Here is an 18066-nt window from a genome sequence, read left to right as displayed (position 1 = left end):
CAAATCTATAAAGAAACTATAAACAAATATACAAAGACACTATACAATCACAGCACAGAGAAAAAAGGTGATGGAAAATATAAAAGCAATGTGGAAGGTAGAATGAGAAGGCCTAATTACATTTAACCAGAACTCTAGAAGAGAACCGAGAGAGAAAATAAGCAATAGTCAAAGAAATAATGATGAGAAATCTTCAAAATAAAGATACCCAATCTCAGATTTCAGGCATCCCAACTCATCCTACACTGTATCAACAAAAATAAACTCTCACACAGACACACTGCAATGAAACTACAGACCATCAAAACCAGAGAGAATATGGTAAAAAGCAGCCAAAGAGCAAAGAAAAAGTTATCCTCAGAGCAATGACAATTAGGCTGGCAGTGGGTCTTCATTGGCCAGGAGGTAACTGGTAAACATCAAATATATTACAAATATATTCTCAAATGTATTGAAGGTGACTCCAAACCAGCAGGGATGGTATCAAACAAGACGAATGTGTCATTTGAGGAGTTAAAAAAAAAAAAAAAAATAGCAAGTGCTGGCAAAGATGTGGAGAAATCAGAGCCCTTATGTGTGGTTGGTGGGAATGTAAGTGGTACAGCTGCTAGAAAAAATAGTGTGGAGGTTCCTCACAAAATGCAAAACAGAACTACCGTATGATCTAGCAATTCCACTTCTGAGTATATGCCCAAAAGAACTGAAAGCAGGATTTCAAGAAGATATTTGTGCACACGTGTTCTTAGCAGCATTCTTCACAGAAGCTAAAATGTGGAAGCAACCTAAGTGTGCACTGATGAAAGAAGAGATGAACAAAATGTGGTACACACATACAATGGACTATTACTCGGCTTAAAAAGGGAGGAAATTCTGACATAGGCTAGGACAGGGATAAACCTTGAGGACTTTATGCTAAGTGAAGTAAACTGGTTACAAAAGGACAAAAAGCATACAGTTTTATTGATTTTTAAAAAAAATTTTTTTGAGGGCAGCCCGGGTGGCCTGGGGCATGATCCTAGGGACCCGGGATTGAATCCCACGTCAGGCTCCCTGCATGGAGCCTACTTCTCTCTCTGCCTCTCCCTCTCTCTCTCTGTCTCTCATGAATAAATAAATAAAATCTTTTTTAAAAAGGGTTTTTTGGGATCCCTGGGTGGCGCAGCGGTTTGGCGCCTGCCTTTGGCCTAGGGCGTGATCCTGGAGACCCGGGATCGAATCCCACGTTGGGCTCCCGGTGCATGGAGCCTGCTTCTCCCTCTGCCTATGTCTCTGCCTCTCTTTCTCTCTCTCTCTCTCTCTCTGTGACTATCATAAATAAATAAAAAATTTAAAAAAATAAATAAATAAATAAAAAGGGTTTTTTAAAAATATTTTACTTATTTGAAAGAGAGAGCGAGAGCATGTGAGTAGGGGGAGGAGCAGAGGGAGAAGGAGAGGGAGAAGCAGACTCCACAATGAGTGTGGAGCCAGATGCAGGGCTCCATCTCATGACCCTGAGATCCAGACCTGACCTGAAATCAAGAGTTGGACACTTAACTAAGCCACCCAGGTGCCCCTGTACAATTTTATTTACATGAGGTACCTAGAGTAGTCAAATTCCCAGAGACAGAAAGAATAGTGGTTGCCAGGGGCTGGCGGGGAAAGGATAGGAAGTTGTTTCATGGGTACAGAGTTTCTGTTTTGCAAGATAAAAAGAGTTGAGGAGACTGGCTGCAAAACACTGTGACTGTACTTAATATTTCATCAACTCATCACTAATTGTACACTTAAAAATGGCTAAGATGGTAAATTTTATATTATGTGTATTTTACCACAATAAAAAAAAAAGACTAATGGGGTGCCTGGGTGACTCAGTCAGTTCACCGCCTCTTGATTTCAGCTCAGGTCATGATCTCAGAGTGGTGAGATGGAGCCCTACCCTCTGTCAGGCTCTGCGATCAGCAGGAAGTCCGCTTGAGATTCTCTTCCCCTCCCTCTGCCCCTCTCCCCTGCATGCTCACTTTCTCTCCAAAATAAATATATAAAACTTTAAAAAGAAAAAGAAAAAAAAACTAAAACATAGGGCAACGATGGCATATAAGCCAAGTGAAAGGCCACATTTTAAGGTCCTATATTGTTCAGGAAGAAGTAAAGGTGTTCTTTTTATGTTTTACAAAGTAATTGTGTTTTAAAAGTAACAGTAAATGAAGAGTAATTTCTTTTTTAAGATTTTATTTATTTATTCATGAGAGACACAGAGAGAGAGAGAGAGAGAGAGAGGCAGAGACACAGGCAGAGGGAGAAGCAGGCTCCATGCAAGGAGCCCAATGTGGGACTCGAACCCAGGAATCTGGGATCACACCCTGAGCCACCCAGGCGTCCCAAAGAGTAGAGTATTTTTAAAGAGATAATACAAAATAAGGCAATTTTTAAAATCCACAGGTTTAAAAAAAATGTACAGCTAGTACAGACATACATAAGAGACAGCTATAAGCCCAAATACTGTATATCACTAAACTCAATAACTGTTAACTAGATTAAACTCACAAAACAGATTTTCAGAGGTTGAATACAGCACATATAGGATACATTAAAAGTGGTATTTTGAAGGAAATGTATAACCATAATGCCTATTTTTAGGGAAAAAAAGACTAAGTATCCAGTTTAAGTTAAAAGAATAAACACAACTAGAACAACAGAGATGAGGCAGAGAAATTAAATATAAAACAATGATAGAACAGGGGAGCAACAAATAAACCCTTGTTCTTTGGAAAGCCTGATAAAACGACCCTCTGACAGGTATCATCCAGGGTAAAAGAAAGAAGGCACAAAACAATATAGGAAATGACAAATGAGTAGAGCCATGGACACAATAGAGCATAGTAAGGGAATCCTATGAACATCTCTATGCCAATGAATTTTAAAATTTAGCATAAATGAACAAATTCCTAGAAAAATACTAAAACAGACTCAAGAAGAAACAAATTTGAATAGCCCTATAACCATTTAAAAAACTGAACCAGTAGTTCAAGATCTTGCACAGATCCTGATGGTTTTACTATCTAGCAAGTTCTGCCAAACTTTAGAATTATTATTACTTGAAAATGACATAAAAGCTTCAAGAGACTGGAAAAAGAGGATATTTTAACTTTGATCCCAAAAGCAGACCAGGTCAACAAAAGGAAAGTATCACTAAAAGGAAGGTATAGGATAATCTCACACATGAATAGATATATATTTTTTAAAGATTTTATTTATTTATTCATGAGAGACACAGAAAGAGAGAGGCGGAGACACAGGCAGAGGGAGAGGGAGAGGCAGGCTCCATGCAGGGAGCCCAACGTGGAACCCGATCCCGGGTCTCCAGGATCACACCCTGGGCTGAAGGCGGCACTAAACCGCTGAGCCACCCGGGCTGCCCGAATAGATATTTTTTTAAAAACCTCAATAAAATATTAATAAACCGGGATCCCTGGGTGGCGCAGCGGTTTGGCGCCTGCTTTTGGCCCAGGGCGGGATCCTGGAGACCCGGGATCGAATCCCATATCAGGCTCCTGGTGCATGGAGCCTGCTTCTCCCTCTGCCTGTGTCTCTGCCTCTCTCTCTCTCTGTGACTATCATAAGTAAATAAATAAAAATTTAAAAAAAATTTTTAAATATTAATAAACCAATTCTAACAATGTAGAAATATACATCATAGTCAAACTAGGTTGACTCCAGAAATACAGGGGCAATCGAACAGTGAAAACCTACTGATACAATTTACCACATTAACAGGTTAAAGGAGAAAAATCATTTGAAGCATCTAATTAATGAGAGAAAAAAGCATTTAACAAAAATCATCCTTCTAGGATCTTGGGAGGGAAAAAGCTAACTCTTCACAAATGAAATACAGAAGAACTTCTGTAACTTGAAAAGGGTATCTATGAAAAGCCTCAGTAAGCATTATTATTTTTTTATTGGAATTCAGTTTGCCAACATATAGCATATCACCCAGTGCTCATCCCGTCAAGTGCCCCCCTCAGTGCCCATCACCCAGTCACCCCAACCCCCTGCCCACCTCCCAGTAAGCATTATTTTTAATGGCAAATTATTAGAATCATTACTAAAATTAAGCCATCAATCAGAAACAGGGATGTCCCTTCTTGCTTCTGTGCACCACTGTCCTGAGGTCCTAGCCCATAAAATTAAATAAGAAATAAAAGGTATAAGAATCAGAAAAAGGAGAACAAAACTGTCATGATTCACAAATGTTCACTGCCTCCATTAGAACACAAAGAATCCATACAGACCTTATAAGGAAGTAGAGCAAAGTTCCTGGATATGAAGCACTGTGCAAAAATCTTCAATCTAAAACCTACTGAGGGAATATAAGGCTTGTATGTCTAGGTTGGAGTTCTTGCTTTATGGGTGTTCATTCATCACAAAGGAACTCATTCCTACAATACCTAACTGAAATGCAAGACAAAGAGCTATGTGGGATCTGTAGTTTGAGTTCCTGTTTATCTGAAGTAGTAGGGCCAAGGAGGAACAATCACTGTACCTCCGGGGTCTACTGGTCTACCATGCTTAATCAACTCATGACCAGAGCATGTCACACAATCAGGGACAGAGTTCACCCTCCATTGGCAACTTGGTGGCTGCAGCCCACTCCCATGTGGATATGGCCTTGGAATCTAGAGCCTTCACCCTCCATTCTCCATCACAAAGTGCCATCAACATCTCAGGATCTTGGTTGGGAAGAAAAGAGGATGGAAGGATTGCAGGAAGGAAGAGCTGGCAATAGGCTTTAAATCTAGTAGGAGTCTATGTCCACTGGACAATGTTCCTTACCAGATCATGTTCTTTTAGGTAAAATTAATATATGAGACAGTCTAGCGTTCTCATTTTATATTTTATTAGATGATATCCATAGTACTAAGCCTTGCCCAGCTCACCAGCCTTAGTTCCTCTTCTTGCTCCTAACGGTCCAGTAAATCCAAACTGCCTGGAATTCCCTGAACCAAGAGGCCTTGAGTCCCCACCACCTTCCTGTTCATTCCCCTCTTCTCTGACCACCGTTTCCCCTGCCCCCCACAACTTAGAGAATAACATCTCCCCAGCACTCCTTTTTTATTATAAAACCTTATGACAAATAATTCAATACAATGCATGTACCCACGTCCATCTCCCTTACCGGACTATGAGCTCACTGAGAACAGGGATTATATTTTATTTACCTTTGTATCCTCAGGGCTTGGCTGCTCAATAAATGTTGGTTTGAATGAATGAACGTTTGGGTGTGGGTGTCCTCTCCACTGTGCAACAGGTCTAGACCCCAACCCTTCCCTTTGCCACACTCCCTGGATTCACCAAGGGAAGAATAATATTGTAGGGAGAGAGGCAACAAGAGAGAAATGTTGTTCTTGAACTGATGGGCCTTCCCATTAGAGACATGATTTAGCTCCAGCTCCATGCTTGAACTGTGGTAGCCTCAGAGAGAACCCCTTCAGCTGTGGATCGCTGCTGCTATCAGGGCCATGCCTGGATCCCCAGCCCCACCGAGACTAGATGTTTTCAAAGTGACATCGAGAGGCCAGCTGCTCCTGCTGAACAGGAATCTCTCTGGGCCATGCCCGAAATGCCCTGTGTGAAGTTCATCAGGGAGTGCACCAAGAGGATGAAGAGATCACTACGGGGCCACTTCCATTGGCTTGTGGAAAAACAAGAAGAGGTGGACACTTAAAATAGGGCTGGCCTGGAGAGTAGAGAGACAATCTCTCTTGGAAAAAATCTCAACTGGTATGTGAGTAGATGGACAGGTTCTTTATTGATGCTGGAATCACATGACCATCCCAATAAAGAGGTACTTTCTTACTCTAGGCAGGGGCATATAATGTATATAGCCTTTTGCTAATTTTAAAAGATATGTAGCTTTAAAAACACAGAGCTTGGGATGTCTGGGTGCCTCAGTGGTTGAGCACCATCTGCCTTCAGCTCAGGGCATGATCCTGGGGTCCAGGATCAAGTCCCACTCAGGCTCCTTGCAGGGAGCCTCCTTCTCCCTCTGCCTGTGTCTCTCATGAATAAATAAGTAAATCTCAAAAAAAAAAAAAAAAACCCACAGAGCTGTAACACTTCAGGATGTGCATTTAGGAAAATATATTTGGTTTCATCACCTTGCAAAATAAACAAGAAGAGATTCACTGTCCCACATCTCACAACATATATATTGACCTTATTTGTTAGAATAGGCTTCGCTGGGGGCTGACAAAAGTAAGGTTGGTGCATACTTTATATTCTCCTCCCAGGGTTAGCATAGGACATGAGAAGTTCGTCTTCACTAATACATTGAACCTTAGGGATATTCCTTAATGATTAAACCAAAAGATCTGCTTTAGAGAGGAGGAGTGGCCTCAATAGAAGCTCTGTAGAGGGGGGTCCATCTTCTATTTCTGGTTGTCTAGTGCTAAAAACAATTCACCAGATTTGTGATCTGGGCAGTCAAGTGTGACCACTTCCCTTCATCTGAATATTAAACTTCAATTAATGCTCCTAAAATCACATTAGCTCCTTTGACAACTATAGCACACTGCTGACTCATTCCGAAGCTGCACTTATCCAAATCCTCCACTATTTTTCACATATGGCTAGAACCCAAACCCCACACTCAGAGTATGGGGTTTGGGTTATAGTCTTTGCACTAGAGTCTTATCCAATTAGATTTGGTGTATTCTTTCAAAATGCCAATATCTTTTTTGGATCGCATTTCTGTCATTTTGACATATGAATCATGTCATCCATCAAAGGAATCTGTATGTCAATATTATTGTCTAAACAATTTTTAAAAATTGGCCAGAATGGACAGATGCGGATCAATCAGGACACAGCCTGCACACTTCATCTACTACCACCTAGCCTGCCTCTCACCCAAAGGATAGCACCAGTGATTGGCATCGGTTTCCATACCTTCTCAACCTTCCTTTAAACCTACCAACAAATAACCCCAGGAAGGAAATTAATCTGGTATGACTTGCTTTTGGCAAAGCCCTGCTAATATACAAATAGCTGCTATTTCCTCCACCAAATATGCAAAACTCATTGTCCTAATAATCCTTTTATGATATTTCCTGAGATCAGGTCAATTGAATCATGTTACAGGTTAATTTCATCTCTCTAATTCCTTTCCTGAAAGCTGAAATACTCCTCTCTCTGCATCTTCCCTGTAGTGTGCGTTATGCCTCCATCCTCCGAGGTCGATGGTCTGCTTTGATGGGCTCGGCCTCCAGCTCCCTCAGTCTTCTGGGGCCTTGAGGCTTCACCTCATTTGGGAGCATTCGAGCCTCTTCTACTCCAGACAGTTCTCTTCCTTTCCATGGATCCTACCCTTTCCAATCAGAGAAGTCATTTCCTTGACAAAAAATGCAAGCTGAACGGAGGCTCAGCAGTTTGGTATCTGTCCCATCCCCCTCTCTCTGGTTTTATTGTTCCAAACATAACTCCTGAAAGCCCTTTGTGTTACCCTTAGCATTTTTCACAATCCTCTGCTTGCTCTGTGCTCTGTTTCTTTTGTAGCCCAGAGCCACCCTCTGGTATGGTCCTTGGCTGCATGGGTTGCATGGCTCAACCTTTTCCTGGGCCTGGGTCCAAGGCCAGGATGACACAGAGGACTCGGTGGCACACAGAACAAGCAGGCCCCAAGGGAAGGGTTATCTAGAAAGCACAACCTTCGATCATCCAGTCAAGGATGTGCATACTGGAAACATGATACATGGAAATATGTTAAGGTCAAAGGTCAAGAGAAGCAGAACTGTTTCTAGAACTAGCAGTGATGTGAAGGGCAATCCCATAGATGTGAAGTTTAGATCGGGGGCAAAGAAAATGGAAAGAACAGATGCTGGCAAGGTTGGATGGTTCAAAAGGGGCACCCCTTTTTCCTAGGGCTATGAACTCCTCACACAAACACACAGCCCCTGGCCTGCCTCTAAAGCTCTACCCCCCCCCCCCCCAAGCACAAAGTCAGGCACATGGTCTATGTTCAACATACCCATGGATGAACTCAGCAGAATGGCCCTGGCTCATCACACCGCATTAGGGGGATCCTGGAAACCAGTCAGTCCAGTTGCAGACAGTCCTGCAGATGCAGTGTTAAACCAAGAACTACCTGGACAGTCACATACCTCTTCCTCCTTCGAACTGTGTTCAGCACGCTATTTATGGCTGTCCTCAACCGTGATTCCCCTTCAGAGCCTCGGACCATGCAATCAGCTTATCATTTCCTTCAACTTTGGGAATCTTTCTTAATGCCCAGGGTACACTGTAGATAAGGACCCATTTTCCTCCCTGGCTATCAGAGATTCTAAGGCCTGGGTACTTGTAATATGCCTGCTTCTCTCACCTCGGCAGCCAATTCCTGCTTCTATGAGTCCATTTCTATCTCATTTGAAAATACAGCAATGCCTGATAAGTGTGCTCATGACATATATTAACAGAATGGCAATTAAGCCATCTCCTTAGGCAGATTCCCTAATCATGTGTAAACAGCATCATTTAAATATCCCACATGTTACACTCTGGTGAGTCTAGATAGGAATCCGAGACTAATACAAAGCAGTACTGGTTGATAAAAATTTGACACGGTCATAGGTTAACCTGTGCTCAGCAGAATTCTAGTGACAGCATTAAGCCAAGAGCTATAGCTCATATCTTAACTTGGCAGGAGTCAGTCAAACTGAATAGAGTAAGAATAAGAAAAACTGTATCGAGGCCAGTATGTCTCTTGGCAAGCAGAGAGGGTCTGGCATCAGTGACTCATCAGGCTTCGGGCTGTCTGAGCCCAAACACAGCACTTTTGATAAAAGCAGATGCTTTGTTTGGCTGGTGTCTCTTTGCCCTTCCTCCCTCTCCCAGTCCCATCCACCCCACCCCCAGCCGCGCTTCATCCCCTCTAGAACAGTGTGTCTGTAAAGGTCTCTTCTCAACTGTTTCAAAGGCAGAATAAAAGCCATGTGGTTTTGAGATAACGTCCTCAAGACCTCTAAAAGGAAAGATTTTACCGAGCCAAACAGACAGAACATATGCCCTCAACCTGCCTTCCAGGTGGCTGCCCACCTGAACCTTGGAAAAGCAGCCGTCACCCCTCAGGCAAAAAGCCTGCATGTCAACCACAGTCATCCATTTACCTCCTCTGTCCAGAGTCACCAGGGAACGTGTGGGACCCAGCAGGGAAGAAAGCGCAGGAGCATAATCACCATGCTGCTGACACAAGCCCACAGGGAGGGTGGCCCTGGGGACATGTCTGCTTTAATTAAATCAAAAACGTTTTCTAAAAAGACTCAAGTAATGAAAAAATGTGTTTTGTTTTATTACATGCTTAGAAGATTAGATCTTTTCCTATTGAGTTGTGTCTCTCATCTTAAGAAGAAAAACTTTCCTTTGAACAGTACCTCTATGCAATTCCTGCCTCCCTTCTCTTTCCTTCCCTTCCAAACCCAAGGCTCAGGCTGCACCACTGACTCCTTGGAACAGATGTGGTGAGGTTCCTCAGGGCTGGGTCCTAGGGTCCCTTCCCTTTATGCCTTACATAGCTCTCTCCCTTGGTGAGGACATCTGCTTCCATGGCTTTAATTTCACTTCTATGCAGACTCCTAACTTTGTAGCCTTGAGCACAGCTCTCCAGAGCTCCAGGCTCATAACGCCACTGGTTAACACCTCCACTTGGCATGCCTGCCTCTTGAACTTAGCACATCCTAAAGACAAGTCTCAGTTCTCTGCCATCTACCAAACAAAAAGTAGCTGAACAAATGAAGCCCTGTTTCCCTCCTGGTCTTTCCCGTCTCAGTAAGTGGCCCCGCCTCATACACTCAGCTGCCTGATCCTCCCAACCTTCAGGAAGTTCCCTAGACTCTACTTACCAAACCAATCTTGAATCTACCGCCGTTTACCTTCTCCACCACTACTCTGGCACAGACCTCCACCTGCTCCCTCTACCTCTGCGCCCACCTCCTGCTCTCCAGGCCCTCTCCCCTACCAATCTCCTCTCCAAGGAGACCAAGGGATAGTCTAAAAACTGAATCAGGGCAGCCTGGGGGGCTTAGCGGTTTAGCACTGCCTTCGGCCCAGGGCCTATCCTGGGGTCCCAGGATCGAGTCCCACATCAGGCTCCCTGCATGGGTCCTGCTTCTCCTTCTGCCGTGTCTCTGCCTCTCTCTCTCTCTTTCTCTGTGTCTCTCATGAATAAAATCCTAAAAAATAAATTAATTAATTAAAATAAATTAAAAATTTAAAAAAATTAAAACTGAATCAGATCACATTTTTCCCTTACTTAAAACCCTTGAAAGACTTCCCTTTGCCCTCAGGAGAAAACCTAAACTCCTCACACCAAGATGAAGACCAGTACCATCCAATAGAAATACTATATGAAAAACATATTATTTTTTTTATAACACCTGGTATTCATCACAACTGTCCTCCTTAATACCCATCACCTACTTCACCCAATCCCCCCCAAACCTCCCCTCGGGTAATCATCAGTTTGTTCTCTATAGTTAAGAGGATGTTTCTTGTTTTTTCTCTTTCTCTTTTTTCCCCCTTCCCTCACATGTTTTGTTTCTTAAATTGCACATGACTGAAATCATATGGTATTTGTCTTTCTCTGACTTATTTTGCTTAGCATAACATTCCAGTTTCATCCATATTGTTGCAAATGACAAGATTTCATTCTTTTTGATGACTAATATTCCAACGTGTATATCCATTCATACGAAAACATGTAATTTTAAGTTTTCTAGTAGCCAATTGAAAAGAAATAGGTAAAATTAATTTCTATCTTATTTAACATATTTTAAAAACAATACCATTTTAATCCATAGTAACATAATAAATATTAATGAAATATTTTACATTCTCTTTTTATATTAATCTCCAAATGTTCCCTCCCCCAGAGAGGCCTTCCCTCCACCCAATCCAAGGAACTCTTGCATCTCCTCATCTTGTGGTTACATATTTATTGACACATTTGTCTACATGCCCCATAAACTAGGCACAGCCTAAGGACAGGGCCACACCTATTCCAATCTCCGTGGGTACTTGGTATCCAGCATCACGCCTGGCACAAAATAAGCTCAATAAATATTTACCAAAGAATAAATAGCAAAGATGCTAATATTAAGTACAAGGGCAAGCAGGAAAGGGCTGGGCGAACCCACTGAAGACAGGCTCTGTTTTGTGTCTTAGCATGACGGTGTACTGATCTTTTATTTAGTGCAGTATGAGGCTATTATACTTGTAAGCAAAAATGGTGGCCAAGACACACTGCTGTAGGGCAGCTCAGGGCAGACCCAGAGAGAGGGATTCCAGCCAGACTTCGTCAACATGTGAGAAACTTTCTCCCACAGAAGCTGCAGGCATGAACATGATCTCAGGTTACACACAAAGATTAGGAGCCTCCAGAAGGAAGGATGGAAACTTATATCTGAGCCCCTCCTCCAAGCCAGGTTCTGCGCTAGGCACCCTCACGTAGGACTCTATTTGACCTTGTAGCTACCCTTTGAGGACGAGAAGAATCAGAAAGGTAAAGTAACTTACACAAGGTCACAAAGCTACTGGGTCTAGTTGCTTGAATCAATGTCAAGGTCGCCAACAGCATTCTTTGCTTTTCATGGCTAGGTCAATACCCCAGCAAAGGCATCAGTGGCCTTCAAGGTCAGGTGTCACACAGCAGAGTTGGGGCAGAAGAATAAAGTACTGGCAAGCAGATGGGAGCTGACTGCAAGGATGTGACCTGCTCCACCCAGACTCCCAGAAGGGGGTGCCAGGCCCAAGCAGAAGCCAAAGCTCTGCCATTCAGGGCAGCCTTCATATCTAGTGACTAGTGATCCTTCACAGGACTCCTCAGAGGGAGGTATTTTTACCCTCATCTTACAATTTAGAACTTCCCCAGTTCACATACTTAGTAAGTAGAAAAACAGGGATCTGAACTGAAATCTCTGGGTTAGGAGCCTGGTGTGTTCTCCTCACAGCAGGAGTTATTTTAGCTTCAGTTACTATGATTGCAGGTGCATCTGGAATCACAGATAGTCCAGGAGGCACAAAGGCTGGGTCCATTATGGAAGGTTTCTCCAACTTCTATAATTTTTAAGTAACATCAGAATCCTTAAAAGAAGATCACCCAACCTGCAGCTAGTCTCCTGGGGCCAGACTGCATGGTGGCAGCATCACAAAGCTGTGAGTCTGGGGGTGGCCATAGCCTGCCAGATTCTCAGTCCTGGGACTCGAGTACAGGCCCCATGCGGGAGTCTGCTTCCATCAACAACAGCAATGACAACTTCTCCAGCCTGGCTCCTCTGGCCACGCTGTGAAGGCTCCCAAATCCAACATGCAAATAACCTGTGACAGCACAGCATCTTCCGTTTACAATAGGTTTCTACATAGACCGAAAGGTGTGAAAAGCTCTCCTAATTTCTGACCCTCAGAAGACAAAAGCCTGACCTTTCCCAAACAGCATGCAGGAGGCCTAAGAAACCATGATTTCTATGTCCTGGGGGTGGGGGCAGAGAAGATGTTAAGCAGCATCACCCAACAAGGACTGCTTTGTGTAATCCTCCGATGATTTTCTTGGTTGCAGTTTGTACTCACTGAAAAACAAAAAATCTTTCAGTTTTCCCCAGAACAGCTGAGAATGCACAGATCCCAGCCTTTAGGTTCAAATCATCCCTGTCAGTAGAGGGTTGAGGGCCACTGTAAGGCAGCTGGTGGACCTGTAGGCATTTCCCAGTCCCTAGGTTCCCTCAAACCACTACCCCCACCCCCCGACCGCTGTGGGGGAGGGGGAGGGGTGCAAGATGCCCAGCAGGGGCTGAGCTCACCTCTGACCCAGCTGCTCCTGGCTCAGCACACCAGAGGCCACCAGGACCTGAACATGTACCATTCCTCAGAATGCACCACCCCATCCACAACAGCTGCACACACACACCAAGAGGCATTTCAAAATGTTAGTAAAACACAAACTTGAAATTTTAAAAATAAAAATTCAACATATGGACTATTAACTTGCCTGGAGACAAGTGGCTATTCTTGGCTATTAGGCAACTGTTACTCCACTAACTCAATAAATGCACCTTCTATTAAGTGGAATCTGTTAATCTAGTACATAGACTTTTTCAACTCTAAACCCAACGTTTCCTCTGTGCACAAAAAGCTTCCAATCTGCAGAGAGCAGAGATGCCCAGATATAACTAAAATGCAGATACTTGATGTGGACCTTCACACTGAAGGTCCCTCTGATTAACTGCAAGCTAAAGGCTGATTCATTTGCATGTCTGGGGAAACATCTTGCTTTGTTAAGGAGAAAGCAGTAGTTGCAGAACTTGGTGGTTCTCAAGAGGAACAAATGAAATAGTTTTTCAGGTGAGGGCACTGACGCAGCCCAGAGTTAGATATTTAAAATCAGTGTTTTGAGAAGAGTCTGCACAGATCCTATGTCTTCCACTTTGCTTCCACTTGAAAGAGCAGACGCTGCGACACCGTAGGTTACTTACCGCCTGGGAAAGTACACTGGATTTTAATTTGGGATAATTCTGCAGACTTTCTGGCCCCCGTCAGTTAAAACACTTGTGACTAGTCAGTCAGCTCCACTCATGCAAGCTAATGAAACATCACATTGTCCCGCCACATGCTCCCACAGCACAGGGGCCGAAAGAATTAGGCACTCGGCAGCTGTTCCCAGGAATGCATGCCTCCACGTACCCACAGGCAGGAAGAGGACCCGCAACGGTCTCCCAGAGCTGATCCTGCAGCTATCCCGACAACACAGACATCTCAACAACAGGAACCAGTCCCCTCTCAGCCCAAGAAAGGTCCCAGATTCAAGTAAAAATTCACCCTTGAAGATAAGTGAATCAAAGGGACATCAGTCAAACAAATGCTGACATCGAGAGGAAATCCTGTCTGCAGACCTCTCGGGGAAGCCTTGCTCTGCCTGCAGAACAAAGGCTTCTTCTGTGACATCAAGCAGCAGGTTTAAGAGCACCCTGGCGTCTCGCTTTGGCCACCTTTCAAAACCACAAGTACATCCAAGGGCAGCCAAGATAACAACAAAGCCAAGAGATACACTCTCCAAATGAGGAAAGACCAACTCTCCCTTCCAGGCCTGCTTTCTGCCTGGCTCTTGGTGGCCAAGACCCCATTTCCTCAAGGTGGGTGTCCAAGGTGCTGGGTTCAGACTCTGGGGACTGTAGCTTTCCATACAGTAGGACAGCTCAGAAGACGTCCACAGTGGAGGCCAACCTTCTTGGGAAGCTGTGGAGCACCCTGTCTAGGGAAGGCCCTATAGTACTTCCTGGGTTCTAATCCTAATCCTATCTTAGTCACCCATTTGATTCTAGTCTTAGGTGCCTCAACATCTCTGAACTACTTTCTCAACTGTCAATAACAACAATAATGCTGCTGCTGCTGCCGCCACTGCCAAAATAAGATCTGCTGTATCTCTCACACACAGGGTTAGGATGCTCACACAGGATGATTTATGAACATATCCTTGAAGATGTTTTAAAACTTTAAAATGTGGGATCCCTGGGTGGCTCAGTGGTTGAACGTCTGCCTTTGGCTCAGGGCGTGATCCTGGGGTCTCGGGATCGAGTCCCTACATCGGGCTCCCTGCACGGAGCCTGCTTCTCCCTCTACCTGTGTCTTTGCCTCTCTCTCTGTGTCTCTCATGAATAAATAAATAAAATCTTTTAAAATAAATAAATAAAACTATAAAATGTGAAAGAATAATTTATGTGGCCACAGAGTAGATATTCGATTAATATGCAATTATAATAAAGGTGACTTTTTAATGATTAATGAGCTAAATATATTTGTTAGAAAAACAGCAAACTTGCAATTTATCAGAGTATTTTACAAGACAAAAAGGCGTCTGATGGGTTTCCCTCTAAGTATAGGTGGAGTATCCATGAAAAGTGGGTCTGGGATTTCCCAGATGGCCCCATCATCATCATGCCAACACCAAAAAGGACAAAATGGAAGGTTTTCAGACTTGACATCTGGGCAAGTCACCTTCAGCTGGAATTAACCTTTGAATTCACCATGAAAAGTAAAAAGGCCAAAAAGTTTACCTGAAATAAGCCACACACACACACAAATCAATAATCTTGTTAAAAGTAGATCTAACTAGTCTTACTCCCTGGTGTCACAGATCCAAAACTCTTAACTTTAAAAGCTGCCAGCATGGGGCACCTGGGTTGCTCAGTAGGTTAAGCGTCTGGCTTCAGCTCAGGTCATGATCCCAGGGGCCCCCTGGGGCAGGAGTCTGCCTCTCCCTCTGCTCTTCCTCTTTCTCTCTCAAAAAAATAAAATCTCTAAAGAAAAATAAAAGCTTCCAGCTTCCAGCTTCCAGCAGTGTGAGTGAGCGAGCAAGAGTGGGGAGTGGTTGGTGTTTTCATAGCAACTGAGCTGTAAGGGCCGAATTAGGAACAGAAATGCTATTTCTCCCTCATGGCAGCTCCGCTGAGGCACCTCAGGCAGCCCTCCCTCTCTGGAGTCCCCAGGTTCTCACTCATACCTTTTGTCCCTTGCTTTTCACACACACAAAGCTTTATTTGTTGATCCTGTGTCTTGTTCCTAGAAGGAACTGAGGCAGCTAATAATCTTATTAGGAATATTTAAAAGGATGAAAATAATAATGCGAGGTACTTTGAACTCCTCAAAATTGGGAACACCCCAAGATAGTTTTTAAAGTGCGTTACGTGAACAAAATAAAGTCGCGTCTGGCTGGCTCAGTCGGTAGAGCATGTGACTCTTGATCTTCGGGTCGTGAGTTAGAGCCCCGTGTTGGGGGCAGAGTTCACTCAAAAGAGTAAATACATAAATAAATAAATTTTAAAAATAACAAAATCTATTAATAAGACCAAGGAGCAGGAGACTAGGATTTTATGATCCTTTGACGTGACCTTCCCACTCAGCATAATCCTGAAGGCCATGCGTTTGTTACTTCCTGTATTTGCCTTTAACAATGAGATATTTTAAGTTATGGGAAAAAGTTGTGATTTTAGGTGAATGTAGTTCTGAATGATAAACAAACCTAAGCCAGCAGTGTATGTCATGTCTTCCACAGGCTGGACTTCAAACTCAGGACTTGCGGCCACCACCTGATAAGATCTTTTTCAGAGAGCTGACCTCTGTCCAAGTCATTTTCAAATCAAAAGCTTTGAACTCCTGGCAGGTTGATGGCTTGGACCTTGGGTGTTTATCAAGGACTTCCTCAAGATAGGAAGGGTGACTCCATCGCCACCTCTGGCTCCCCGGAGCTCCCCCCTTTCAAGAGCCGGTACCCAGCATATTTAACTTGCGAAATAATAAGTGGCTACAGTAAGTCGGGGAAAAGCTGGTTCTGACTTCACTTTGTGCAGCCTGGTATTAGGGCTTATTTGCGGCTGGCCAGAAGTTCTTTTTCTTTGCTGTCCCTTAACCTTCATAAGAGGGAGCAATGACTGTGCCCCTTTAGCAGGGGACACCACTGCTAAATGCCAATGATTCAATATTAACAATACTGTGCACAGGTGTGTACCTTCACACCGACTTGTGCCATCAGCAGGCTGTCTGCTAGCTCTCCGAGTGGGGACGTCACCCACCTACATTTTACAGAGCAGGTGCAGGGCTTTCTAACGTCCAGGACATTCTGGGGAACCTTCTGAGCTGATGTCAGAAACCTTTCAGGGCTCTCCAATGCTTTCTACAGAGAATATGTGGGCCTTCACTTATGTTCCTCTTACACTACTACAATTATGCACCTAAAACAAATTCTAACCTCCTACTTGCCTAGCTCTCTCCCAACATCTGTACTGTCCACCTCTCAGCTTGCTACACTCTAGCCACAGGCCACCCAGCTTGTTTTGGGACTTTTTTCAAACATGCCAGACTTGTCCCCACACCCAGTTCTTTGTACTGTTCTACCTATTACTGAAACAATCTTCCTCTAGTTCTTTCCATGGCTGCCTTCTCATTATGCAGGTCTTAGCTCAAATGTCATGTCCTCAGAGACCTGTCCACATTATAAAAAAAAGATACAAGCCCAATAAATCTTCAGTCTATCACGATTTCCTCTATAGCACTTAATATAATCTGCAATTAACTTGTTTATTACCTGGGTCCTTCCCTAGAATATCAGCTCTGGGAAGACACCACTTCAGATGCCCCATTGCTATCCTGTTAGCTCACACACTTCCTCACCCTGGGAAAGGGCAAGGGCAGATTGCTGGAACGATTGCCAGAACACCTTCAAGGTTGGACCAGCCCTTCAGTTCAGATACTAAGAGGGGCTGGGCAGAGCTCTGGTGAAGGACCAGGGCTTACAAAATCAATGTGCTCTCATTAACATAGGCAATAGACTCAATATACAGATATTGAGCAAACAAATGAGCTAGGATCAAAGTGGCTTTCTTTGCTACAGAGTTAGAAAGAGACACCAGGAGATACAACAAAAGGAACCAGGCCCTTCTCTGCCCGATAACATCACAGGTTGCTGATCTTCCCCAACAGGAAAAGGAAAGCAGTTCCTAAACCAGCTCCAACAAGCAGAAACTAATCACAGCCAGGCCCATACAAACCCAGACAAGAAGCTTTGATAACCATAAGGCTTATCTACCCAGATCCCTCGTGGACAGGAGCAATCAATCCTTGTTCTAAAGTATTCTGAAGCTGACCTGATGATGTATCCATAACAAATTTTACTTCTACTTGTAGGAGGTGCAGGTCCTAATTTATACCCGCCTTGGCATCCCTACAGAATTGGATGGACATAGTTCAGAATCTAATGTTATAATAAAAAATATATATTTTGTGCTTCATTTTGAGGGACTTAGTGATAAATAGGAAGCTGGCTGTAAAAATACTCTCAAATATTAGATACTAAGAAATGGTTAATTTTTTTAGGTGTTCTAGTTTTTTATGTTATATATTTTTAAAAAAATAGGAGTACTGGGCAGCTCGGGTGGCTCAGTGGTTTAGCACCACCTTCAGCCCAGGGCCTGATCCTGGAGACCCAGGATCGAGTCCCATGTCGGGCTCCCTGCATGGAGCCTGCTTCTCCCTCTGCCTGTGTCTCTGCCT

General features: G+C 43.7%; 1 protein-coding gene across 3 annotated transcripts in view; it reads right to left on the bottom strand.

The window, feature by feature from the left end:
- Positions 1-18066, bottom strand: part of BCAR3 (BCAR3 adaptor protein, NSP family member) — a 156222-nt gene that overhangs the window by 86668 nt on the left and 51488 nt on the right. The window lies entirely within an intron of this gene.

This window comes from Canis lupus, chromosome 6, assembly GCF_011100685.1.
Source record: "Canis lupus familiaris isolate Mischka breed German Shepherd chromosome 6, alternate assembly UU_Cfam_GSD_1.0, whole genome shotgun sequence".
Taxonomy (NCBI): domain Eukaryota; kingdom Metazoa; phylum Chordata; class Mammalia; order Carnivora; family Canidae; genus Canis; species Canis lupus.
This window is presented reverse-complemented; position numbering and strand designations above follow the sequence as displayed.